The sequence below is a fragment of the Macaca nemestrina genome, chromosome 2 (assembly GCF_043159975.1).
Source record: "Macaca nemestrina isolate mMacNem1 chromosome 2, mMacNem.hap1, whole genome shotgun sequence".
Lineage (NCBI taxonomy): Eukaryota > Metazoa > Chordata > Mammalia > Primates > Cercopithecidae > Macaca > Macaca nemestrina.
The window spans coordinates 142,567,836-142,595,383 of NC_092126.1; the positions used below are offsets into that span (position 1 = coordinate 142,567,836).

General features: G+C 41.9%; 1 protein-coding gene and 1 long non-coding RNA gene across 8 annotated transcripts in view; one reads left to right on the top strand and one right to left on the bottom strand.

The window, feature by feature from the left end:
* Nucleotides 1-27,548, bottom strand: part of LOC105477617 (uncharacterized) — a 502,411-nt gene that overhangs the window by 9,031 nt on the left and 465,832 nt on the right. Inside the window, exon 6 of one of the 7 annotated variants that reach the window (XR_011620198.1) lies at nucleotides 18,426-21,333. The exons of the other annotated variants lie outside the window; for them this stretch is intronic. This is a non-coding gene — a long non-coding RNA (uncharacterized lncRNA). Of the gene's footprint in view, nucleotides 1-18,425; nucleotides 21,334-27,548 lie in introns of those variants that run through there. 7 annotated transcript variants of the gene reach the window in all.
* LOC105477619 (leucine rich repeat neuronal 1) overlaps nucleotides 15,770-27,548 on the top strand; it is a 43,069-nt gene continuing 31,290 nt past the window's right edge. The window contains exon 1 of the mRNA XM_011734166.3: nucleotides 15,770-16,040. The gene's annotated coding sequence lies outside the window, so the exon portion shown is untranslated. The remainder of the gene's footprint in view (nucleotides 16,041-27,548) is intronic.

Consider the following 27,548-nt stretch of genomic DNA (forward strand, 5'->3'; position numbering starts at 1 on the left):
TGCAGACCAGCACAGTCATCATACAACAACATATGCCAAGGATGCTGAATGAACATTTGGCATAAAGTCAATCACAGAAACTGCTTGGTGTAGAAGAGATGGAGGGAGGGAGGAAAAGGAGAGAAAGCGAATTAATATGGGAAGAGTCAAGCTCAATGCTAATGGGTGACATTTTCTCCCCTAGGTACTTTTAAAGAAAGCCCTTAAGAGTTTCCCAAATGAGCAGACCGACTAACCTATTGTGTTAACAGAAAATTAGAAATTACAAAGAAGTTTATCTCCATTTGGCTAATGTGGGGTTGCATGTGCTGCTTGTTGCTGCTTATAAACTCCAGGCCCCACAGTTAGCTTTGACATTTCAACCATGTTTTCTCAGGCTCATGGGCACAGAAGGATTTCTGCTTACTTAGCATGGCAAGGTATACATCTGTCCTGTCTCTACCACCTTTCACTGCCCTTGCATTTGCACATGGCAAGGAAATCACACGGATAAAGGGATTAAAATGCAATAATTTAGGTAAGATAAAGTCTTCAAGAGGATATGTTCTGAGTTGGCTCCTCTTATATATATATATATAACATTAACATTCACGATGGTAGGCTTGCAGTATAAAATGCAGATCAAAAACTAAATATTTGCTGCATATTTTATTCTAAGGGCATTACGAACCAATCTCGGCAATTTGTGTTCCCAAAATTTGACTACACTAATTTCTAGAAGCTTTTAGGAGATAGCCAAGACATGAAAAGATTAACGCTTGCATTTGGGGAGTTTACAGTTTTGTTAGTAACTTGGAACACACCCAATTGAAACATTTAAATAGCATTACCAGGTCTGTACATGAAGCATAAATGAAGAAAGGCTAATGCAGACAAGTGTGTGCGTGGAACTTCTTATCTCTAAGCCAATGTGACATGTTTTCTTATTCAAAAGAAAATTAAAACGTAAATGCAGTCCCTCTCTGTGCTAGGCACTTGTGCACATATTATCTCATGTAACCTGTTCAAACTCCCAGAAGGTGGGTATTACTGTTGGTGTAGATGAGAGAGCTGAATTTCAGAGAGGTAATCAATTTGCCAAGAGTCATCACAATAGCAAGAACTAGAGCCAGGGTCTGAGCTGCTGTCTTAAATCTCACTCCAGACCTCTCTGTACTACATCACCACTGCATTTCAGTTCAAAGCTTTTCATTTTGAATGCAGGGAATTAAATTCCTCAAAGGTAGAGAGGCTGTCCAACCGGGGATGTAAAAACACGTTAACATGACCAATTTATCCCAATTTAGCAGAACCTCCCTGGCTTTAGCGTGGAAATGCCACATCCTGGGAAAGCACTCAATCCTGGTTTTAAAAAGAACTGTTTTACATCTGAGACAATCCCTCAGTCCCAGGCAAACTGGGATGGTAACTCATGCTATCTGTGGTTTCCCAATGTATATGGGGAAGAGTCAACCCTAATGTCTCTTCTTTAACTTCATCCCTCATGTCCCCACCTCTGCCCCCACATGATCCTCTCAGGCCTTGCTAAAGCTGAGAGCCAAAAAACAGTTCTTAGAACACAGTAGAAACTCAACAAATATTTGCTGAATTAGTGTCCATGTTTGTCTAGTCTCCCAGTTCATAGGCCATCATGTTTTACAAGTAGCTGATGTTTGTCGATGTCTACTGAGTCAAATATAGATGAAATCAGTCCATAATTGATATGGTTTCGCTGTGCCCCTACTCAAATCTCAATTTGAATTATAACTCCCACAATTCTCACATGTTGTGAGAGGAACCCGGTGGGAGGTGATCGAATTCTGGGGGCGGGTCTTTCCTGTGCTTTTCTCGTGATAGTGAATGAGTCTCACAAGATCTGATGGTTTTAGAAATGAGTTTCCCTGCACAAGCTCTCTTTTTGCCTGCCAGCATCCATGTCAGATGTGACTTGCTCCTCTTTGCCCTCCACCATGATTGTGAGGCCTCCCCAGTCACATGGAACTGTGAGTCCAGTCGAAACTCTTGTAAATTGCCCAGTCTCAGGTATGTCTTTGTCAGCAGCCTGAAAACAGACTAATACAATAATAAACATCAAGGGCAATATTAAAGAGTTAAGGGAGACTCAGAGGGAGACTCTGTCCCTATGTCTTGGTGATGATGGAGGACTTGTGGGTTGATGGCACATTTATGAATATCACATCTCTGGCTTTTTCTCTCCCCAGCAGCAGCCTCCCCAAATCACTGCTCAGCTCCTAACACCATTTAGGTCCCATTTGGGCCCCCAAAGGTCCAAAGGCTAGGGTAGGTGCTCCAATGACTGCATTAGACAAAACATCTATTGTCTCAAGCAATGTACTAATAATTTAACATATATTGTCCTATTTAATCCTTGCAACGTGATGCAGTTACTATTATCATTCCCATCTAATGGATAAGTTAACTAATGCTTCCAAAAGTCAAGGGAATAAATCCAGAACCCAAGCTCTTGGGCAAAATGACATGGTATATCCCAAGTTATCATACAGTGATGGACATATTATGCCTAATAAGATGGCACCTCATTCATATCTGATGTCTTTGGGGTATCTTTATAACAGTTATTTTCTGATAATTGAGAGATTCTAGAGAGCCAAAAGATTATATAAACAGAGCTCTGTATAATTTAAGGTAGCTTAAGTTTGCCCACTCCTTCTTTTGACTTTTGGGGCTTTGTGCTAGGGGCTTGTAAATTTGAACTTGCACCACACACTGTAGGCAGTTTTCCTATCTGTAAGTACTCTCAACTCAAAAATGCTTCTCTTGAAAGACCCCAAATCTACTCTTCTGAAAAGAAATCCCATAGAAGACCTTCGTCAAATGTTCCCCTTTTTTCTCCCTTACCTCCCGTTTCATTTTATGTGAATTGGGTAATCTTGTATTGATATACCTAATTGAATAAATCAACTACAATGTAAATGTAGACAAAGCCATACTCCTTGGGTATAATATTAACTACTGATAATTATAGAGAATTTATTGGAATTAGCCAAGATCCACAGGAAAGTACTTGTTTAAACACCTCTACTTTAGTTTAACCTTGGAAAACAGAATCAAGGAATTTTAGCAGTAGAGAGAATCTTAAAAATAATCTAGTCTGGTCATTATCTGACTTTGATCTGCAGAGCTTTGGGGACCTGTTCAGTGCATGACCAGCTAACAAGGCACTATCATCCCCAAGGAACAGTGACAAGAGAAGGCCGGATAGGAGCTCCAGCTCTGGCCATCTTCAATGAGTGCAGATGGCAGGAACAGTGAGTTGGCCCAACCAGCACCGAGTCCTGGCTTCTAGCTGGCTTCCTGTTCTGCACTGGGCCTAGGTTTGGTCAAGCAGCACAGCGGCACAGTGAGCTACATAAAAAGACAGCTATGGCTAGGGGCTTAGATCTTCTGACAAGGACAATGGCAGTATCATTTGGGAGAGGTGTGCAGAGTTTCTAACCAGACCAGACCGTAGTGTGATAGGTATCGAATGATGGGCAAGAATGACAACATTGATTCCAGCAGAAGAGGCACATGGGATGTCAGGGGGTTTTCTCTGGGGGCTTATTCCTGGCTGGGCAACATCCAGGTTCTCCAGCCCTTCCAGAGATCCTGTAGGCTAACTGGAACCTTTTAGTAAATATCTTCCTGCCCAATTAGCTAGAGTAGATTTGGTTGTTGTGACCAAGAGCCTGGATAAATTAGCTGTTATGCCTTGAAATGGTTTTTTTTCTTTTTCCTTTCCTTTTTTTTTTTTTTTTTTTTTTGAGATGGAGTCTCATTCTCTTGCCCAAGCTGGAGTGCAGTGGCACAATCTCGGCTCACTGCAATCTCTGCCTCTCGGATTCAAGCGATTCTCCTGCCTCAGTCACCCCAGTAGCTGGGATTACAGGCACATACCACCATGCTCAACTACTTTTTGCATTTTTAAGTAGAGACAAGGTTTCACCATGTTGGCCAGGCCAGTCTTGAACTCCTGACCTCAAGTGATCCACCTGCCTTGGCCTCCCAAAGTGCTGGGATTACAGGCATGAACCACCACAACTGGCCTAATATGGTGTTTTCTATTTAACCTATAAGTTCCGGGAGGAAAGAAAGTATGAATACCACAGATACTTTCAGTGATCTCATTCTACACATACAGAACATAGAGGGTCAGAGATGGAAAGTGATGAGTGGTGAGATTGAGTCTGGAATTCAGTTCTCACCAGAGGCTCACCAGGAAGCATTCCAGGAAGTGATTTGGCAAACCATATCCCGTATAACTGCCCCACCCTTAAGAATCAACCACGTGGCCCATGGCTGGCCCTCCATGCGCCCCAGTCAGAAAGCTCCAGCGTCATAAACAGAAATTTCATTACCTTTTACACATCAAAATTTTTTTTTTTTTTTTTTTTTTTTTGAGACGGAGTCTCGCTGTGTCTCCCAGGCTGGAGTGCAGTGGCACGATCTCGGCTCACTGCAAGCTCCGCCCCCTGGGTTCACGCCATTCTCCCGACTCAGCCTCCCAAGTAGCTGGGACTACAGGCGCCCGCTACCACGCCCGGCTAATTTTTTTGTATTTTTAGTAGAGACGGGGTTTCACCGTGTTAGCCAGGATAGTCTCGATCTCCTGACCTCGTGATCCACCCGCCTCGGCCTCCCAAAGTGCTGGGATTACAGGCTTGAGCCACCGCGCCCGGCCACATCAAAAATTTTTAAATACCCTACTTTCAAATATTATTTTGTGAATGTGACTGTTATTCTAATAAAATGTGAGCAGTAGTCCTCATGTTCCTCATTGTTCCTCATTTTAGAAAGAATATATCTGGGGACAGCTCGTTGGACACGACTTCAATCCATTATGTTTTTTGAATTTAGCATCTTTTCCCCAGTAGGCGTAGTATTAGTGTTGATATGGTCAAAACAGTGCAAGCCTTTCAGACTCTAGTATTATGGCATAGATAGAATCTGGGACTATATATCACATCAGAGTTGAGAGCTTGAGCTCTGGTATCAGATTGGTGATCCAGGGCATATAATCTAACTTCATTAAGGTCTCAGTAGCCTCATCTGAAAAAAAAATTGAGAGTAATAAATAATATCTAATTGTATCATGGGATTATTCTAAGAATTACATAGAATTCAAGCAGAAATTGCACCATGCCTAGCACACAGTTCATACTTAATTAGCCATTATTATTACTGTTATTATGAAAACCAAAACTTGCCTGTGATGGAAAAATTCCATAACAAATTTCTTCCTGCTTTCCAGACCGAGATTCCTTCAGGAAAAACCGAAGTCTGAAAGGCAGAGGACTCTGAACTGTCTGGAGGGCATTTAGTCATTTGTCCCATGGACTGCTGGCAGTTCTGTTTTCTTCTCAGGCACTGAAGTGAAAGGGAGCAGGTGCAGTTGGCTGGTATATTCTACACTAGACATCATCCACATGGCACAGGCTGCCACAGTCTGTGGGAACCCCATTCTGGAAGCCCACCACTCACAGAGCCTTCCACTATCCCAGCATCATGATAAAATGGTCTACACATTCCACCATTTGCAAAGTACTTCCCTGAACAGTTTGATTTGATCTGGAAACTGAGGAGGCAGGCCAGATGGATGTTTTCACTCTGACTTCTCAGGGAGCATGTGAAAGCTGAGAGACTGTCAATGGCACATTGAGAGGTACACGGCTGGCAAGTGACACACTCAAATCTTCTGACTTCGGTTCAGAGCTCTCTCTCTCCAAACATATATATATATATATATATATATATATATATATGTTCTCTTTTCTACACATCCTTGCCAAACTTTTCTTTCATCTTTTGATGATAGCTACTGTAACAGGTGTGAAGTGATAGCTTATTGTGGTTTTGATTTGCATTTCTCTGATAATTTGTGATTTTGAGAATTTTTAAAAAATCGACATATACTTGTTGGTCACTTGTACATATTCTTTTGAGAAATGTCTATTCAGATATTTTGCTCATTTTGTAATCAGGTTATTTTCTTACTATTGAACTGTTTATTTATATATTTTTGATATTAACCCATTATCAGATGTATGGTATGTATGAGACATATATGTTCTCCCATTCTGTAGGCTGTTTATTCACTCTGTTGGTTGTTTCCTTGGCTGTGAAAAAGCTTTTTAGTTTGATGTAATCCTATTCATATACTTTTGCTTTTGTTATCCGTGCTTTGAGGTTCATATATAGCAAAGTCGCAGACTCTTAAAAGTATATCCCATGAACTTCCGGAAGGTCTGAGGATCCTAATTAAAGTTACACTAATATAAGAGAAAAATCAAGAAAACGAGATTTTAGCCCAGCTCTCCTATTAACCAGCAGTGGGACCTTGGATAAGGATTTAAATCCAGTCAAATTTCCAAGATGCTCTGAAGTACGTGGACGTGTTGGCCTTCTTGAGATTTCAGTTTGCTCATCTATAAAATGAAAGGGTTGAGCCAGATCATCTCTAAGGCTCTTTATAGCTCCTGCGGGTCCTTACTGAATTGAATTACAATATGACCTTGCTTCTAGTAACTAGATAAGTCACCATTCATACATCACACATCCATCTGCAGCCTTCTTTCTCCAAGGCTACCAAACTCAAAAATTCAGTCTCCTTTCCAAAAGATAGCTTGGATGTGATGCAAAGTTTGAGCAAAGTGATACAGACTCAAGAGTATGATATGAATTGAATTCAAGAAAATACGGATTTCAACAGATGATTGGTCCAGTAGGTGAATACTTAGTTATCCATGAAAATGCAACATGGGCAATGTTTTACTCAAAAGAGACTGTTAACATACTCAGAGATAACAAGTATGAGAGCTCTCTATTATGAAAATAAAATGAAGTACAGGCAAAATGGAGACAAACTTGACAGAAGAAGGTACTAAATGAAATGTAGAGGAAATTCTGTGGGCTTCAGTGTTTCTGCAAAATGTGTATAAGCCGATTGTGTCTACTCTATCTGCCAATCTTTCTTTTATAGCCTCATAGGCCCCTAGGACTAAAAGTAAGTGTGGATATTAAATTTATGATAATAGGGGCATTGAATTCCAGTGCAGCAGTCTCTAAGCACTTTCTTATGAGGAACAATTCTGAACTTCCTTAAAGTTTTATGGTTACTGAAAGAAGAAAGACGTTACTGAAAGAATAAGAAGTACAAGCAGCCGGCAGGGCAGCTGACAGTCTTCTTCTCCCTGCTTGAAGTCTCTGGGAGCTTCAAGAAGGCACTGTGTTGATGGTAAATAGGTTAGCAATCAACCAAGAAAAGTTTTAAGCTGAACAGAGAACTGGAAAGCACTGCTCTAGTAGCTGTTGTATACACATTTTGTTTGCTATAATGAAACCCTCCTACTTGCAGGATGTCCCTGAACTAGTCATTTTCTCTCTTACCTTACCAGACTCGTTATGAGGACTAAGTAAGGTAACAGCCAATGGTAGGAGAGATGACTGTGTTTCTAATGTACGTTGCCATATTGCTAATACAGATTGCAATATGTTGCACAATTTCTCTGTCTACTTTCTAGGCACATACTTAGCCTATATTCCTCTGCTTCCCTTGTTGTTAGACATAGATATGTAACTGGGTTCTCACCAATAATAATATGAGCCATTTCTTAGGCTGGCCCATAGAATGTTCCCATGTGATCCTTTATTCTCTTTCTTTCTCTACACTCTGTGCAAATGAAAAAATGTCTATAGCCATAGAGGAGCAAGAAGCAAAAAATGGAAGTCACCTGGGCCTGGAACGACTAGGTAGAGGGTACCCGGCCAGAAACATACTCTGTTACTTGAATATGAAATAAACTTGCCTTATTTAAGCCACTGATGGTCTTTGGTTTATTTGTTCTCAGTGACCATTATATTAATACATTAATATTAGTGAGTGCTTGCTATATGCTAGGCACATACACACTTCTTTTTTCCTTATGATAGAATATACAAACATAAAATTTACCATCTTAACCATTTTAAGTGTACAGTTCAGTGTTACTAAGCACTCTCCTAATGTTATGCAACCATCACTACCAGCCATCTCCATAGCTCTTTTCATCTTATAAAACTGAAACTCTACACCTATTAAATAATAACTCCACATTCCCTGCTCTCTGCATGCCCTGGCAACCACTATTCTACTTTCTGTATGATTTTGACTACTTTCAGTATCTTATATAAGTGCAATCATACAGTATTTGTCTTTTTGTAACTGACTTATTCCATTTAATACAATGTCCTCATTTCATATTCATGTTGTAGGGTATGTCAGAATTTAATTTTTTTAAGTTGAATAATATTCCATTGTATGTTGATATGGTGTGGTTATGTTCCCACCCAAATCTCATCTTGAATTGTAGGTCCCATAATTCCCATGTTGTGGGAGGGACCAAGTGGGGGTAACTGAATCATGGGGGCAGTTCCCCCACACTGTTCTTGTGGTAGTAAGTCTCACGAGATCTAACGGCTTTATAAGGGGAAACTCCTTTCACTTTGCTCTCAATTCTCTTGTCTGCTGCCATGTAAGACGTGCCTTTCACCTTCTGCCATGATTATGAGGTCTCCCCAGCCATGTGGAACTGTGAGTCCATTAAACTTCTTTTTCTTTACAAATTACCCAGTGTCAGCTATGTCTTCACTGGCAGTGTGAAAACAGACTAATACATATGTATATACCACATTTTGTTTATATAGTCATCCCTCAATAGGTATTTGGGTTGCTTCCATGTTTTAGTTATTGTGAATAATGCTGCTATGCATGTGGGTGTACAAATAATTCTTTGAGACCCTGCTTTCAGTTCTTTTGGGCACATAGAATTAAAATTGCTTGGTCATATGGTAATTTTAATTTTAATTTTCTGAGGAACTCCCATACTGTTTTCTACCGTGGCTGGATCATTTTATAGTCCCACTCACAGTGCACAAGCATTGTGTATTAGTCTGTTCTCACACTGCTGTAAAGAAATACTTGAGAATGAGAAATTTATAAAGAAAAGAGGTTGAATTGGCTCACAATTCAATTGAATTGAATTCTGCAGGTTGTACAGGAAGCATGGCTGTGGAGGCCTCAAGAAACTTTCAATCATGACAGAAGGCGAAGAGGGATCAGACATGTCTTGCATGGCCACAGAAGGAGGAAGAGAGAGATGGGGGAGGTGCTACACACTTTTAAACAACCAGACCTCATAAGAACTCTATCACAAGAACAGCTCTAGGGAGATGGTGTTAAACCATTCATAAAGGATTCACTACCATGATCCAATCACCTCCCACCAGGCCCCACCTCCAACATTAGGGATTACAATTCGACATGAGATTTGGGTGGGTACACCAATCCAAACCATATCAGGTTCCAATTTCTCCACATTCTCGCCAACACTGGTGGTTTTTTGTTGTTGTTGTTGTTGTTGTTGTTGTTGTTTGTTTGTTTTGTGGAATAGTCATCCCAATGGGCATGAGGTAGTATTTCATTGTCGTTTTGATTTGCATTTCCCTAATGATCAGTGATGTTGAGCATCTTTTTTATTATTATTCTTTAAACTTTCATTTTAGACTCTGGGAGTATATATGCAGGTTTGTTACATAGGTATGCTGCATATGCACCTCTTTATCCTCACAAAACTCCATGATACAGGTACTATTACAGGCACAGAGAACTTAGTAACTTGTTCAAATTCACACAGTGTGTTGAGCTGTAATGTAAATCTAGGGACCCCAAATCAAGAGCTCTGGCTCTTAATCGTTACACTAGACTGCCTCTCTCAATGCAAAAAAAAATTACTAAGTGTAATGTAATGACACAGAGTTAATTCTTAGTTTATGTTAACCATTGTTATACAAACAAAAGAGAAATTAGAATGGAGAACAAACAATTAAAAACAAAGAAGATTCTAAAATTCTATCAACTGAAATCTTTACAAAAGCAAACAAATGTTCTTTTATTTTTTAGTAAGGTTTGGCTGGCTAAAGGTGAACAGTAAGGAAATAGAAAAAGTTGAATATGTTAAACTGATAATAAAGTGTAGTTTGTATCTATAGATCAATAACCAAAATAGTATTTTTAAAAAAGTATGTTTATTATATGTGATAACAAATAATTGAGAAAATCCTTATTTCTCACCAACAAAAAGTTGGTAGAATTATGCAGCCATTAAGCGTTATAGCTTCAAAGACTTTTTAATGATATGAAGAAAATACTCATGAAATAATGTGATCCGATTACATAAAGACATTTATGGTTTCATTTATTTTAAAGAAGTTTACTGAGTACCCATTACATGGTATAGGCCCTGGGCTGGGAGCTGGTCACATCATCCCTCTCCAAAGAGTATACGGTCTAGCTTTCAGAGTAGGATTTGTAAATAAACTGGCCGTGTTCCTCTTCTAGGGCTTAGTTTCTTAATCTACAAAAATAAAGAAGTTGGATTTGATGACTGATATGGTTTGGCTGTGTCCCCACCCAAATCTCATCTTGAATTGTAGCTCCTATAATCCCCACATGTCGTGGGAGGGGCCTGGTGGGAGGTGATTGAATCATGAGGGCAAGTTTTTCCCGTGTTGTTCTCATGATAGTAAATAAGTCTCAAGATCTGATGGTTTTATAAGGGGCAGTTCTCCTGCACATGGTCTGTTGCCTGCTGCCATGTAAGACATCCCTTTGTTCGTCCTTTGCCTTCTGCCATGATTGTGAGGCCTCCCTAGGCATGGGAACTATGAGTCCATTAAACCTCTTTTTCTTTATAAATTATCCAGTCTTGGGTATTTCTTCATAGCAGTATGAGAATGGACCAATACAATGATTGTCAACTTCTCTGCAACAACCAAGTTCTACAAGTGGAAATAGAACCCTTTATTCAGTCAGGAATAAAATGTTATTTGGTATATCTGCAAAGCTGCAACTCAACTAAAATTGCAACAGCACCATAAACCTATTAATGTTAGTTCCATTTAGAACCACCCACCATCTTGGTTTATCCAAGACTAAGGGGTTACCTGAGATGTTGAGAATTTTAGGACTAAAACCTAGAGATTCCCAGGCAAACTAAGATGGTTGATCACTTTAGTTCTATGTCAAATTTTTAAGCTTAAATGCAAAAATGCAAAAACTAGTTTTAATTACAGAAATCTCAACGAATCCCTTTTTTTTTGTTGTTGGGATGTTTCATATGCAGTAAAAAAAAAAAAAAAAAAAAAAAAAAGAAACCTAGAAGAACAGGAACTATGTATATGTAGTAAACTCAGTCATTGTCAAAAATTCTTAGGGAAACAATATATTTGGTATGAAAGTTAACAATGATCACAATAGTCACATAAATTTAAGCTGCAGCCATCACCCTCTAAGAGCTTGCTGGTGGTTGTTTTAAAACTACAATTTTAGTTCAGAAATTGGAAAGAACTCTGACTACCAGTACTCTATTAATATTTCAATTAGAGACATATTTTCAACTTTGAAAAATTGCAGTTTTAAGTGGCATATGATAATTTTCTTTTCAAAAAACAGATGTTCTTTTAAAGATTATTCAAATATGATTATCTTCTGAAGTTTCATCTTTTTTCTTCTTCATTTACCACATAGATCAGTACAATTAGGCTAATACCAATTATAATGTTCCTTCAAACCAAAGCTAAAGAACCTCGAGGGACTGGGTGCAGGAATCCAGAGGGGTTTGTAGTGTCTCAACACAGCCAATCCAGGGGCAAGAACTCTTTACATCAACAGTAAGACCTTGTTCTCTTGGGAACTCTTGGGCTCTTGTCTCCAATTCCGTTCTCCTTCAAAGATTCCAAGGTCTTCTACCACATCTTAATAAATAACTATTAAGTGCTTTTTTACTAATAAATTCAGGATCCCAGGACTGGGTGAGCTCACTAGGAGTAATTCAGATGGATTTGAGCTCTTCAAGCAAGAAGTAAGAGACTTGGTTATGCTGGTTCATTGACTGTATGTTTCCTCTTCATCCATCCCAATGACAAGGAGCTTTTAAGTGTCAGTTAACAAGACAGTCCCAAAACCCCTTTGCAGAGTTAACAATCTCGAAAATGTGGACCAATTACCAATTCAGGCAATTCAGCAAATTTGTAATAATTGCACCACATTTCGGACTCTTTTATAATTGTCATGCTCATGTGTCCTCTTCTGTCCACAGCAAGCCCCATCCTCTCACCCAAATTCCCTCCCCCCATCCCTGACACACGTCTTCCTAATGATAATGCTCTTCTCTCTGTCTGGAACCAAATGCATGTAGTGGTCAAGTAGAAATGGGAAAAGCTGCCTTTCTCACTCTTGCTTTGGGGAAGAGGGAAATTAGTTTAAATAAATGATATGCTAATTTGAAAAGAAATGAATTGAACAGCGGGGAGACAGAGTCCATTTCCTCCATTGGAGCAGCTAGTGCCTTTGAGATATTCTGTCACATGTGGAATCATTATCCCACCTGTCTGAAGTGATGTCTTATTTTAGTCTTCAATATCTGCCTAATAATGCCTAGAGTTTACACCTGTCGTTGAATGCTTACTATATACTAAACACTGTCCTAAGCATTTTATGTGTTTACTCCCACTTAACCACCACAATCCTTTGGGATAAGTACTGTTATTAACCCTACTTTACAGCCAAGGAAACTAAGGCTTAAAGAGACAAAGTGACTTGCCCTTAGGGATACAGCTTATAAATTGCAGGGCTGGGATCTAAGCAGTGTTGGCCTGGTTTCAAAATTCATACCTTGGTCCCTGACTCATACCATTCTCATGAAGCCTCTTCCAAAACCTGGAGGCTGTTCTAGATCTGGCCTCCTAGGAGCAACCTTCACCATCATTAATCAATTGCTCCAACTGCTCCTCCAAGCCCTACCTCTATAAAGCTCCTCCTCGAAGGGCACAACTTCATCTCTCTTCCACTCCCAGGAAGTCAGACTGGAAACCTAACACAGACTACCTAAGAAACCTGCATTCTATCTTTCCCTGACCATTCGATTTCTGTACTTCCACCAGAGGCCACCTTCTATCAGATAACTCCATGCTATCTGCATGCTAACTCCATGGATAATCTGCATGAAAAGGGGGGAAGAGACCAAATCATGTTACAAAATTTGGGTAAGGGTCTAGACTCAACTTGCTTTGAAAGATCTTAAATCTTCCTATTCATTTGTAGACAGCAGTGGGCCTTTTTCTTCCTCTTCTCTGCACGACCTTCCAGCCCAAGTGCTAATATCATCTTTTCCTAAAGCCTTTTAAGACAAATTGTGACCATTTATGTCTACATGACACAGTTTCAGGATAACAAAGTATTAAGACACACAAAGACATCAAACATTTATCAGAGACTACGCCAGACACCAAGAAATTTTATAGGGATCAAGAACATGATTACTGACATTGAATTTATCCTGTGGCTTTGAAGAATCCAAAAGATGATTCTCTAATAATGTATCCTTCTAAATTCTCCAGAAGTTCTAAGCTTAGACATCATGACGAAATGTCACCACGTTCCTTTGCCAGAAGTTGTTCAGTACTGACGGGCTAATGATACTTTCGCTTAAAGCCGATTCCCCCAATAAAGGATGCCAAGTCTTCTCTGGAGCCCTGTTCCGGGGCTGGCGACTTTGAAGTTGAGACGCAGGTTCACGTGCAGTTTCCGAAGACCCATTCCCTCCCCACTCTCCTCCCCTTTCTCTGAGACACCCTCCACATAAGACTGCGTTCTCAGTCCTCCACCGCCTATTTAAACACAACTTCCACACCTAACAAATCAGAAAGCTGTAATTTCAAAGTTTCAGAAACGTTTTCGGAAAGCCTCCTCAAATAGGAAGCGGCTTCTCCACCGAGTTAAGCGTCCGAATGCTCGTTCCCGCGGCAAGGACACTGGCCCGGGCCAGCTCCGCGGAGGACGCCCCCGGGCGCGCACACACAGCCCGAGGACGCGCCCTGTATTTTAAGACGCAGGGTCGGATTTCACCCGGAAACTTCGCTCTCACAACCCCAGGCCGAACTGTGTCTGATTCTCAGCTCCCGAGCCCGAGTTCTACCTTGCAAAGAGATGTGGCCCCATTGTGCCTAGCTGGCCTCCTAGCACGGACGCTTTTTTTCTTTTGGTCTGTCTTTTGCTAAGAAACGGCAGTGCGCCTCGCCTCTCTACCCAGCCGCAGCCTGCTGTCCCCTAGACAAAAAGCGGCGGCCGGCTGTTCCCTGCAGCGACGACCGCGGCGGCGCAGCGCGGCCCGGCCACCCGAGGCCCGCCGCGCTGCGCCTTTGTTGGGCGGTCTACAGATGGTGCCCAGCACGGGGCTGAGCCGAGGGCGGGGGCGGGGGCGGGAGGGGGAGGCCGGGAAGGGGGTCGGGCGGGAGGGGAGGAGACGGCGGAGCAGCCAATCCGCGCGCGGCCCATCAGCTGACCGCCTTTGCTTACACCAGGTGCACGCCGGCTGCGGGGAGCACAAAGCGGGGCGCACCGAAGGCGCAGGCAGCTAGCGGCGGAACTAGGCGAGGCCCGTGCGCCCGCGGCTGCAAGCGCCCGCCGGGCAGGGAGAGGGGCCGGCGGCGTCAGCTCGGGCGGCGGCCACGGCGCGGCGGCATCCCTAGGCGCCTGGGGCGCCTTCCTCAGGACCTGGCAGCTCGCTGCCCCGCCCTCTGCACCCCACTTCTTCGACCCTCCTTCCCAATCCTGCCTCCCCCTGCCCTGGCCTCCAAGAGCCGATTGAGCCCAGCCTCGTGCAGCAGCTGTTGCTTGTGTCGCCGCCTCGTCTCCAGTCTTGGTGCTCTGCCGGGGGTCCCCCAAGGAGCCAGTGCGCGCTGCGGACTGGGAAGGAGGCGCCGCTCAGCCGGTCCTCCTCCTCGTCTTTCTCCTCCTCCTGCTGCTGCTGCCGCGGGTGCCGGGTCCGTGCGCACCCCAACACCCCCACCAGCTGGGCCTCGGGGTAAGTGCCCTGGCCGGCCGCGCCGCGGGGGAGGTGTGGGAGGCACTGTGGGGAAGTAGAGGCAAACTTGGTGGCGTGGGAGACTCTGCAGGGTCTGGAGAACCTCGGGATAAGATCGCGGGCCTAAGGGGGACGAGGGAGCGCGGCTCATGGAGCTGGGGAAAATGACGAAGTCGGGAAACGGGAATATAGTGCCCCGTTTCCCTCTGTCCCCCTTACCAAAAAACAAAGGTGTGGGAGAGCGCTAGTTGGGAAGGCAGACCAGAGAGAAATAGGAAAAAGGCAGTGACTGGAGCCGAGCCCGATGGATTTCAGGGGCCGACCAGGGGAGGGTGGTGCCCGGGGACTGGGAGGGAGGAGGGCTGCCGGGATGTGAACTGGGGAAGGCAGCTGGGGCTGGAGAACAGCGCGGAAAGGGTGCCCAGGGAGTTGGAAAGAGGGCCAAGAGGAGGGAAAGGAAAGTGACGGGTTATGGGGAGAGAAAAGAAAAAGGGTGTCTTGGCGGTGGCCTTGGTAAGAGAAAGGGGCAAGAGGCATAATTGACAAGGCATTGAAAGTATTGAAGTCAGAGCCTTGGGAAGAATCTACCCAACTCTCCGCGGTCCACGCAGGGACAGACCTCAGCCTGTGAGCCTTGAGCCCAGAAGGAGTGGCAACCTAAGGACGCTTGCCAGAGAGCCTAAAATGTTAGGGAAGCCTCATCCCCGCCAGGAACAGAGCCGGCGCTGAGTTCCCGGCTCGGCCGGGGTCAGAAGCGAGGAAAGTTTGCCAGCGAGTGTCCTTTGTGCTGCGTGGAGAGGGGTGTGGGCAGCCGCCGACTCGGCGCTTCCCCGCCTCCCGCGGCGCCCGCCTCCTGCCCAGGGAGTCCCTGCCTGGCAGGCTGGGGTTGGGGGGAAAAGTCCAGCAGCGGGAGGGCCGCTCGTCCCGGGACGGTTCCAGGGGAGCCCGCGCGGAAACGCTGACCAGGCGATTCGGCCCGGATGCCAGATCCAGAAGGGACCTTGCTTGCTGTGTTCACCGCTGTAGCCCCAACGCCAAGAACAGAGCCTGGCCGTGAGGGAATGACTGGCCGGGGTACAAATGGTTTTGAAGCACTTGAACCTCACAGGCAAAGGCTAAGAGTATAAATCCCATCCCACCGTAAGTATTTTCATTCCCAAACCTAAATTAGTAAAGGAAAAGTGGAATTCTAATTGGCTGAGGGAACAGGTACTGCCGACTTGGGCTTTTGCGTGGAGGATAAAAGACAACATGTTTTGTTTTGTTTTGCCATGACAGTCTAAATAATATTAGTGGAATAGGCTCATTATTTCATTTTTAAAAGCTAGGGCTGGAGGAGTGGAAAGTTCAGGAAGGCACTTTAATCAGTATAAATCTAGAGTAAAAGTGTTATTGGCTCCAGGGCCATATGTGTCCCGAAGTCTCTGATTTGCATGCAAATGTGAGCGGATCCTGGCAGATGTCTGGCCTCATCCATTCACATGAAGGAATTTGAAAAGACAAGGAGTCTTCAGTTAACAATAGACCTTAAGAAAATAGAATAAAGACGCAGTGTGAGTTTTTCTGTTTGGAAATTCCATGGCTTGCTGACACCTTTATTCAAGAGACAAATTCTTTAAGTGCTATTGTATTGAAAGCTCAAAGTGCTGCTTGCTCTTTACCTGGCTGTATATATTCGTGCAGTATTCAAGCTGGATATTCTGTGCTAGTTAGGAAAAGGTTTGTGTGAAGCAGACAGTAACTTTAACCCACTTCCAGCGGCTTGAAGTGATTTCTGAATTCACCCCTCAACTTTTCGAGTTTTCTTTTAATAATTTGACTCTTGCTCAAATTTGGTACTCATCTTCAGGGCTATTCATTATAGTAGAAGATCGTTGTCGTTGACCGACATGAAGATCTCCTGACAATGTCCACTGTCTGGTCAAAGTCATTTCTGTTCTTAAGGCACCAAACTTGTAGAACTGGAGGTGATGCAACTGTCCCATCCCTAGTTACCCTAATGGTTTTCAGGTCACAGAACAGTGAACGGGGAGGCAGTCGTGCAATAGACTGTGGAGCAAGGGCCTTTCTGCTGTGTCTAACATTAGCTGAGTGACCACACTGCACTGTTCACCTCTTGGCATTGTGCGACAGCTGAACAAAAGGCAGGCAGTGTGGGCCGCACGTGAGGCAGGCGATTTCATTAATACCTACGACTAACCAGCCCCAGTGGCCTCTTCTTTTGTCAACCTCAAACACTGTTGAAGGGAAAAAGAACCTATTCACGGAACAGCATTTGCCCCTGTATCCTATATATTCACTGAAAGGGACATTAAAATACAGCACCCCCCACCCCCCACCAGAAAAAAAAAGACAACATTGTTTTGGAGGGCCCAGTGTTTGGGGGGAGGGGTGGACAACAGATGTTAGTCTGCTATTTTACATGTTCCCTTAAGTTATTTTTGCAGGTTCAATGCCTTTTATACATAAGGCCATATTTTCCCAGGAGGGGAAAAATGAATTGAATCCATTTTCAGTAAGAAAATGTTATAGCCAAGTTTGCATTTTCTCTCTTAGAGCTATATAGAAGTCAGAAAGTAACAAATCATCATAATAAACTGTTAATTTGGCTCTTCACGCCTGGAATTCTGTCTTCCTGATAGAGTTGAAGGGTAACTTAAAATAAACTTGACATTTCTAGACTATAAACCATTTTGTTGTAAAGTTATCAAGGTATTTTTGAAACCTGGTAACTTAAAAATGACGCTCACATTTGTGAAACCTTATCTTTGGCAGTTAACCTGCCTGAGTAATCTTTACTCTGCAAGTCTAATGAAAGGAAAGATTAGAACTCATTCCTTGGTAAATAAAAGTAATAAAGTGTTTAATTATTAGAAAAGGATCATTCTGCTAAATAAAAGATCTCAAGACCGGATCCAACTGCAGACTGTGGTTCTAAAAAAATAACCTCAGCTAGCTCTGGTTAATGTCTGAAATTCTGGGAAAGCAAGGAAAAACTCAACCACTGATCTCTAGTTAGTCTGTGCTAAGGCTATCTTCTTGACCTACACTGCTAGAGCCATTACCACATATTCTAAAGCAGTGACACTCACGGGAATATACTAGGTACTAAAGAAAATCGGTCTCTACAGAGTTATATTGCTACTTCCCAAGCCAGTGGAATATAAATAATGATGATAAATAATCAGAATGGTGGGCTTTTTATACCACCATAAGTAGGCCATAAGTCATAAATAAAATATGGTAAATTATAGGATGCAGATGCCATTTTTACAAGACTTGCATAATGCTTACTTAAAATTTATTTTTAAGTTACAAAATAATAGTTCTCTGAATGATTCATTTCAGCACTAATGTCAGGTTATTCAAATATTGTATTTAATTTTTAAAAATTATGCTGAACATCTATTTTGGGTTAAGCCAATCTGGAGATAAAGCAAATTCCATTTTAGAATCATATGATCATTTAGAGTCGTATGTTTCTGGGAACAATGAAAGTATCTTTAACTCATGAATAGAGCTTTGATTAATATTTAATTCAGGATGAAATTATATAGATGAAGTCAGAAAAACATTTATTCTCTCTTGTTTTGGCTCAAAGTACAGAATAGAGATAAAAGTTAAACCCTATCTGTAAAATTCAATACTTTAGTGACCAAGGGATCCATTTGTTCTCAAGTCTTTTTAGGTGAAGTTTGCTTTTTAATTTCTTGTTTTAGCATATTAGCATTCACCTGCTTTACAGATCTATTACAGAATGTAGCCTCCCAAGTTTTCAAATATAGATAAATGCATGATAAATGGTTTATTGACATTGCATTATAATCCATGATAAAATGATAAATGTTTCCAGACTTTATGGGCACCCTGTAGAACTGTTAAGCGTACTATCCAATAATTAAAATACATACCATTTTATGTTACAGTTTTTTAAAAGAAACAATATGCAAGCTTTACTACTATTGTGTGTTTTACTTTTTGAATGTTTTCAAAGCTCTAGGCAAATGTCGGGAGTTATTGACAATTTTATCAGTTGATTGATTGGTTAGCAAGCTATTATCCAGTCATAGCTGGAAGATCTTGGATCAGTTGCTTAACTCCATACCAACCTTCAATTTTGTCATGTATAACATAATCAAGTTGGGAGAATAAGACTGGAAGGACTAACTGCCATAATCAGCGAGATTACTAAAAGGTTTTGTAAGCCATACCTCCAGTACCACAATTAACATAAACATTTAACTTATATGGAACCATTTTACCTAATGAACTGAGATGCGAAGAAGCTAAGGGTGAACTTGGAATAATACATTCCCAAGGTCCTGTCCACTCTGACTTCAGAGTACCCTCTAAAGATGCTGCTGTATCAGCTTAAGACACTTAGTTTTAAAATCTGTGGAGTGAAAACTGCTTTTAGAGTGGCTTATTGCCTTCCATTTATACTCTTTATTGCTCAGAGGTTGGAGTGTTATTTGAAAGCTCTGATTAATATAAATGAGTTGTAATTTTCCAACCCAGGCTGTCCTAGCTCACATCTATTATACCACTGGCAGACATGTGGACTCCACAGCTGTCCCCTCATTTGTGTATGAAACAGACACACTGGTGGCATTTTTGGTTACCATAGTTACATTAACAATATACATATGACATGACATCCTTCTATGTAAAAGGTTTCTGTGGCAGATATTTTGTAGACCTGGAGTAAAGGAATATTTAAGTTTGGGGAACACATAAATTAGTCTGCCATTGTATTCTGGAGCCACCATTTCAATCCAGGGAAGAGAGCCATCCTACAGGGGTGTCCAGGAAAGGGCAATCTTGTAAACAAAGATTTTCAAGGGAGCCATTTCCAGCAATGCCTAACCTCTTCGGGAGAATGTCCGTTGAATATTCATTTCAAAATATTTGCTCTTCCTATTTATGACTGCCCTTTGTGAGATAATGTATTAGCCTAGTCATTTTCAATTTGTAGGGGGACAGTGGGCAGTACCAATATTAGCATCTATCTCAGTAAGACCTAGGAAACAAAAAATGAGTTTGCACTATTAAGCAGTGAGCCATAGAAAGAATCATCCTTTAGACTAAAAAAGCTTTAAAAGAAAGAAAGGTGGCTTAATTGGTTTCATGCCTATAATTTTCCCCTCTAGAAAAAAGATGTTAGCATGGCAATAAAGAATATCATTAACCTGCATTGTTATTTCACAATAGTGATAAGTCTTAATTTGCATCCATAATAATCAGTGTAATCAAGTACTGTACAGAGAATCAGGAAGGCGCAGGCTCAGTTCCCAGCAGTGACACTAATGACTCAATGTCTGACCTTCTGGATGTCCTGCAACCCTCCTGGTGCTTCACGGCCCTATCAGAGTTGTGCATTAAAGGATCCAGGAACACTGGTAGATGATTTAAATATTACCAGTGCAAATAATTTGATTTCTGTCCCAAGAGCTAGAATTATATGGAGAGCTAATGGTCTGGGCACAGCCCCTACCTTTCTGCAAGGTGATGTTTCTAGTCCCTAATTCCATAGCTAAGAGATTTTGTTGTTCTCTCCCTAGCATTGACAGTTGCTCACCACCTCACCTGGGCCCACCTGAGGGGAAAAATTTTACCAGGGGTACAGGAAGCCATTTACAATCATTAAACATTTGTTCACCCCACAAGTATATGTTGAGCACCTGCTGTATGCCAGGCGTTACAGAAAGCAATAAAACTAAAATAAGTTAGCTTGATTTTTCTGCAGCTTGTACATTGGAGCATTTTGTTTCCATCAACCTGTGCATTCTCCTACAAGTATTTCTTGAGTGCTCTGCATGAAAAAGGCATTCTGCACAGAGGATTTCAACCAAGGGTGATTTTTGCCTCTGAGGGGACATTTGGCAATATTTAGAGACCTTTTTTTGTCAGCTGCTGTCACAAGTGAGGGTAGAAATGAGGGTGGTATACTGGCATCTAATGGGTAGAAGCCAGGGATGCTGCTCAACAAAATGCACAGCACAGGACAGCCCCACAACGAAGAATTATCTGGTCCAAATGTCAGCAGTGCCAAGGATCCTGCCTCTGCCCTCAGTGAGCTTCAGTCTAGTCAGGGTTACAGAAAGGAGACTGACAAGTGCAGCATAGTGTGCTATGATGGTGAGAGTGCAGGCTACAGAAGTACAAAAGCAGCAGCCTTAATTCAGATGTCGGCTGCCAGCAGAGGCTTTATGAAACATACTGGTTAATTCACAGAACGGGCTTTTACCTGCCACACAAGTGCTCAGTGGGAGACGATTTTCGATCTAGCCTCGTTGAACATAAGTATGTTGGATGGTTGCTTGAGAGAGGGTAGACTCCTTAAGTTTGTCGAGAACTTTAAACTGAAGATGGAGTTAATTCCTTGTAGGACTTGGTCAGAATTCAGTGTGTCTTGAGTAAACAGGAGAGGAGGCTGGAAACAGAAAGTCGATAGCAATAAACGTAGGACAGCACACGCTGCATGAAGAGAAGATGCAGCTGAGTTGACAAAGCTGTCACTGCCTCATATTTTAGAGCTTTAAACTTTGCCAGATCCTTAAATATGTATCTCATTTGACCTGTAACATCCTGAGATACCAAATGTGATTGTTCTTTCTCCTTTTCCCCAATAACTGAGAGATCACAGTCATGGAAAGGTTCATTGTGACTGTGGACAAGTCACTCAATGAAGTTCATCTGTAAAAGAAGTGGTCTTGTGAGGCTCCTCTTCCTAACACAAGTTGAATTTGTCTGGGGTCACGCATCTAGGAGAAGACTGGAGGTGGGATAAGACATGAGACTCCTGCCTCTCTCAGACCTAGTGTCTTCCACTCAGATGGTAGCTGCTTCCTAAACTGTGGAGTCCTAACCGGTAACAAGATGACGGTGACTCAGCATGCTAGCTCTTGGGTTACCGAAAAAAGCAAGGACCTGGGACACATCAATTAAAAAGTATCATGCAGGGAAACTTCAACTGGGTTTCCCCTCCACCTAAGGATTAACCACACCCCCTCCCTAATGGCTTATCTTAAGCTGACCTTAGCCACTTAAAAAATACTTGTGACAATCTGGGAAGAAAGGTTCATAGGAGAGGGCAGCTAGAGTTAGAAAACGAGATAGAAAATAGGACAACCCAGAACATGTGGGAAGAATGGACTTTTTTTTATGATTTTTTGTTGATTTTTGTTTTTTCTTTGATAGGAACATTTTAACTTTCAGAGAATAATGATCAGTGTATACAGATATTCACACATATCACACATATACAGCAGGGGAGACAGATTTCATACAAGCTTATGTTTGTTTGTTGTTTGTTTAGTAAGACTTGCACATCAGAACGAGTTTTGGAGAGAACTTTCCCTCAAGGTCTTATTTCTGGTTTCTCTGGGTTGATGAGTGTAAGGTTTCCTTTGAGAAGTAAGACTGAGAAGCCGCACGACTACTCAAGGTTCTTTTCATTCTCTGTGGTTTCCAGGATCGGGAGTGAGAGTTAGGTAGGACGTCAGCCATATCCTGAGCGTTTCCAGGACACATGTGGAATCTACATGAACTCTTCGGACCGTCAGAGAACCATAAGGACAGTGCAGTAGCAATGACTGGCTTTCTCCAGGTTGTTATTCCAACTGACTGTGGTTCCATGCAGTGAGGACTACATGTAAGGCCTAACCCCCAAAGGACCAGTTAGCTTTGCTGTGTTCTACAGGGACGTAGCCAGCTTCCTCACATACTCAGAAACTCATCCTTTCTCATGGGAAGGCCATGTGAAAAACGTAGGTCACTTCAAAGCCATCTGAAGGCAAAACACAAAATAGTGGGCAAATGCTGGTGGGATATTTTTCTCTTCATGCATTCATTCACACTGTCAAATTGGAGTCCCGGCAAACAAGTTCCCAAATGGCTTCACTACCAGGATGGATCTCTGGAGCGAGAGGTTAGTTCTATGCAAATGAGATGCTTTAGTGACCACCATTTTTCCTAACGTAGCATATAGTAGTAGCAGTAGAATAATGATATCCTACACTGTGCCTTTTCAACGTGTTAAGACCCACCACCAACACCTTATGTGCATTAACTCCTTTAATCCTTGCAACAACTCTGTAATGTAGACAGACACCCACTTTATAGCTCAGGAAACCAAGGCAGACTGCAACTATGTAACTTGCCCAAGGTCAAACAACTAGTGTGTATGTAATAAATATTTGTCAAGTGGATGAATGAATGAATGGATACACATCTGTTTTAGAGGAGAGAGTCCTTTATTTGAATTCTCAGTTTATGGCATTCCTGCTTCCCAGGCAGGGCATTTTCAAGAACTGCCTCTGTGACTTGTGAATGATAGGGGACGAGCTGGTCAGTGGAGAAGCAGGGGTTGAACTTGGGTCTGTCTGACTCGAAACCTGTACTGTTAAAGTGCTTGGCTATGTTTCTTCCTCTTCAATTGCAGCGATAAAACAAGAGGACTGGACTACGTTAGCTTTCAGCCCATTCCGCTTAAAAAATTACATAATTCCATATTAAAGTCTATGTAAAATAAATCACCTTTTTTTTTTTTTTTTTTTTTACTACTTTTAATTTTGAAATCTAGTTTGGTATTTTTATTTAACCAATCATTGAATTATCTTTTAAAATTATTATTAACAACATATTTATAAACCCTCTTTAAATCATTTTAAAGGGATGAGAAGACATACAGATTGCATTCTCCTAACCATTACCATCTCACTGCCTATTAAGTTATATCATCATTGTCTAAATTTAGAAGGTGTCTAAAAATTGAAAAGCATCTTTTGTTACACAGGGAAAAGACAGGTAAAGTGATTAATTTTGAAAAAATTACTGCCGATATTTGCAGAAATAAGTAGGTTGCTGAATCTAATGAATAGTATTGAATGATTTTTTTTTCTTTAAGATGGAGCCTTGTTTCTGTCGCCCAGGCTGGAGTGCAGTGGCACGATCTTGGCTCACTGCAGCCTCTGCCTCCGGGGTTCAAGCAATTCTTGTGCCTCAGCATCCTGAATAGCTGGGATCACAGATGCCTGCCACCATGCCCAGCTAATTTTTGTATTTTTAGTAGAGACAGGGTTTCACCATGTTAGCCAGACTGGTCTCGAACTCCTGACCTCAAGATATCCACCTGCCTCGGCCTCCCAAAGTGCTGGGATTACAGGTGTGAGCCACCATGCCCAGCCATGAAAAGTACTGAATGATTTTTATGAGCTTCAAACTGCTAGCAGTATTAAAAACTACTGCTTGAGATTCGCTTCTAAAGATTGTTTTGCTTTAAGGTGTCCTTCTGACAGGCAAGTGAAGCATCAGAGCAATGTGTCAGTCATTGCCATCGTATTACAGGACGTGCAGCCCAAGGCAGGGGAAGGAGTGGGTAACAAGGCATGTCCTAGATTTGGGAAGAATTAGTTTCAGAACTGCTTCTCAGCTGTGTGATCTAGAGTGATTTCATGGAACCTCAGTATCTAAATCTGCAAAATGGGATAATAATAGAGCCTGCCTTTTAGAATCGTTGGAATCATTCAGTGAGAACATGCATATAAAGTCTTTAGAACAGTTCCTGTTCCAAGGTACATACTTAGCATATAGTAGCAATGAGTATAAGTATTTATGTTCACATCTGATATTTCTGCTGCTACAAGGTCTGCATTCTGAGGATGCTAATTCTGAGGCAAGCGGAGAGATTTTAAGGGACAAGAAGACTCAGACTAGGTATTTTATGAAGCCAGTAGTTCACATGGCTGTCACCTTTCGTGGTTGACCCCGAGATTGCTTTATATTTGTCCAGACATGAGAAATCTGGATTCTGCTGATGTGCCTTGAAAGAACTGGCAAACAGGTGAATACATTAGAGCGTTTTATTGTTTGTTTCTAGATCCTCTTCTGTATCCCACACTCTCTTTTCTATCTGAAAATATTATAATGCCCCTAACTGGTAATTCATGGAATCACATTTTCCAAATAAAGAGAATGTGTTAGATTCAGAGCTATCATTCCACCAAGAAGAGCTGAATTTAAGACATTGTAACAAACCCAAAAGCTTCATCTCTCTGCATCCATTGTAACATTAAGGTTGTTGGGCCATGTAAAACTCTGAGAACAATGCTGAGCATCTTGTAAATGGTCCATAGACAATGCAGCTACCATTGTTATTGTTAATTCTTAGTATCATCATTACCTTGTATCTTGACCAAACCACAAGGCTCCTGGTTAGGACCAGATTAGAACAGTGCAATTTAGCCACAAATCTTTCTGGAAGCAAGAGAAAGTCACCAGGCATGCTGGGCATGGTGGTGCACACCTGTAGTCCCAGTTACTTGGGAGGCTGAGGCAGGAGGATCACCTGAACCCAGCAGGTCCAGGCTGCAGTGATTCCTGATCACACCACTGCACTCTAGCCAGAGTGACAAAGCAAGATGTTGTCTCTTAAAAAAAAGGAAAGAAAGAAAAAAAGAGAGAGAGTCACCAGGCAAGCCAAATCAGGTGTGACCCTTAGGGAGATCCCTGGTGAATCCACAGAGGCCGGTTGCTATGAGTTGGCCTCCCTAGCACCTCCTATGTTTCAGCTAGCTGATTTTCACTTGCACATGAAGGGAAGAGTTGAGGATACCATTAACTTGATTTTCTTTGAATTCTTTGTGAGATGGAAATAGTAATTATTTGTAGAGAACTTCATATTCATTGTCTTGTTTAATCCTCATCATCAGTGCCTCCCAATTGCTGTGATCACATTTACAGGTAATTGTAGATATCCAGACTCTTAGCTCTGGGGGAAAGCCAGTACCGCACAGCTGGCCACCTGGCTACCCTTGCAAGCCAATAAATAGAGTTTTCTAAGTGTGCTGAGAGGAACACATACCAACTCTGGGAGTTATGTATTATCCCCATTTTAAAGATGTGGGAAAAAAAACCCGAGACAAGGATCTTCCCAGTATCTTACAGCTAGTAAGAAGTATGCGTAGGAACAATACTCTTAACTCTGGTTTTCCTCCAGACGGAGTTAGTCACACTGTCCTTGATTTTCCCACATCTCCTTGTCCTCACTCAAGTCTAGCATGTATTATCTTTATTTACATCCTGTAATACCACCACCACCAAGCAGCTCCTTAAGGGAAAAGACTGTGACTGAGTCTTAGGTCCCTGGCACCTATGAAAGCATTTGGCATGTGGAAAATGTACTTAGCAAATATTCAGTCATTGAAAGAGGAAAGGGATTTCCATATCATATGTCTATTTCATTTTACCATATTGCTTCTTTAAAATAATTTTTACAAAGTTATTTCATCTGTATTTTGGTAGAAAATGAGTAGTTCATAAACCTGTATTATACTCAGAGATATTACTATGTTACTGCTTTAGAGAGGTTATTATAGAAAGTTGAGCTCATTTGGGAATGCTTTTTGTGATACTATTGCCAAGGAAGTGTTATTAATCAAAAAGTATTCATTAAATGCATGTTGAGTATCAAGTGCTATTAGAAAGGTGATATGAGGGTTGAAGAAAATGTACATGGTGTTATTTCTGTCCAGACGAGTTTCCAGACTCATTGGGGTGATAGAGTGAATAGAAGCAAATCAAAATAATTAAGTGATCATCTGTAGGAATTCTGCAACAAAGCAGAAAAACAGGGGCTCAGACCAGACAGGTTTGAATCTCAACTCTGTCACGTAATAGCTATGCTCAGTATTGGTTAAAAGACTCAATTTATTGCCCCCAAACTCATCTGTAGAAAGGAGAAATAATGTCTACCCATAGGGCTGCTATGAGAATGTACGGGAAAGCACTTGGTACAGTTCTTAGAACATGACATTCACTGCAATCATTTGGCGGATATCGACAGCCCCACTTGTGTGCAGATCTTTTTCTGTGAGCGGGGAGTACAGTGGTGAGCAAAACAGATGATGTGTGTTCCTTTCCCATGTGGAGCTTGCTGTCTGATGTGAGATAAAAGCAATAATCCAATTATCACACAAGTAAGTGTAAAATGATGGCTGTGTTAAGTCCAGTGAAGAAGTACATGAGGCCAGGAGAATGTAACATAAAGCCTTCGAAGAGAAGACCTCCCTAAAGAAGTGACGTTTATTTAAGCCAAAATCTGAAGGTCATGGGAGAGTTAGCCAGGCAAAGGGTATGGAGAGGGAAGAGCTTTGTAAGCCAGAGCCCAGAGGTGAGAAGGACTTTGGTATGCTTGATCAACAGGGAGAAGACCAGTGAGGCTTAGAATAGAATAAAAGGGGACCTTCTTTTCTGCCTACTTCCAAAGTGCACTTGGAGTTCAGAGAAGGCAGAACTTGTACAAAGTTCAGCAAACCAAGAGACTGCATCCTATACCGAAGAGATATGTCACCATAACAGAAGGGTTGAATTGGTGGAGAGGGAAATTGTGTGAGCAATTCTATTGAGTCTTGGCAGGTTGGGTGGCATGCCAGTGTCTTACATGTGTGGACTGGCAGATGCCAAGTCGGGCACGCCAGGAAGAAAGTTTCTTCTCCATTTCTGTGTGGCTCTGAGCATGCTGATTAACTTCTCTGAATCTTGGTTTAAAAAAAAAAAAAGAAAGATGTAGCACCACAAGTTTGTGAGAATGGGAAGATATAATGCATGTGAACATGGCACATAGTGTCTAGTAAATTAGCTTACTTT